Here is a 556-nt window from a genome sequence, read left to right as displayed (position 1 = left end):
CGCTGGCGACCTCCGACGCTGGGCCACCCGCACAGAGATTTTAAGCCACATTTGCAAAAATAATTTCCTAAGAAAAAGAAGAGCGAGACAGAGAAAGAAGGAAGGACAGGGAGACAGAAAGAAAAGAGGGGGTAAGAAGAGAGGGAAGAAAAGGGAGAGAGGAGGAGGCAAGAGCAAAGAGCGACAAGGAGAGAGAGAGAGAGAGAGAGAGAGAGAGAGAGAGAGAGAGAGAGAGGAAAAACATGGCGCTTGCGAGCTGTATGTGCAAAATCCGCAAGGAATTGCAGTAAATTCCTTTTTGTTTGAAGAAAATTTACAACTTGGTAATAGACCTTTTTATGACCTATTTGCGGTCGTCATTGGCTGCGGCTGGTCATGTGCAGGCGCCGCTCGCCTTCACGGCCTTTTTCCTGATTTCCCAGGCGAATTTCCCCCCGCATTCTGCTTTCCCAGAGCCTCACCCCCTCTTTTTCTAACCTTTGTCTCTGCAGAGGTGGGCTCCGGCAGCCGGCTGCGGGCTTGCGGGGGCGCCGGCCTCGGCTCCCGCCCGCCGCCC

General features: G+C 53.2%; 1 protein-coding gene across 1 annotated transcript in view; it reads left to right on the top strand.

Annotated features, from left to right (window-relative positions):
- Positions 1–445: 445 nt before the first annotated feature.
- The window catches only part of Hoxd4 (homeobox D4), a gene marked incomplete in the record, with an annotated part of 16201 nt that continues 16090 nt past the window's right edge, over positions 446–556 (top strand). Inside the window, 1 exon segment of the mRNA XM_005373411.2 lies at positions 446–556.

Source organism: Chinchilla lanigera, unplaced genomic scaffold (genome assembly GCF_000276665.1).
Source record: "Chinchilla lanigera isolate Chin_1 unplaced genomic scaffold, ChiLan1.0 scaffold00002, whole genome shotgun sequence".
In the NCBI taxonomy this organism is placed as follows: Eukaryota; Metazoa; Chordata; class Mammalia; order Rodentia; family Chinchillidae; genus Chinchilla; species Chinchilla lanigera.
The sequence above is the reverse complement of the archived record's forward strand: the minus strand, read 5'-3'. Positions and strand labels throughout refer to the sequence as shown.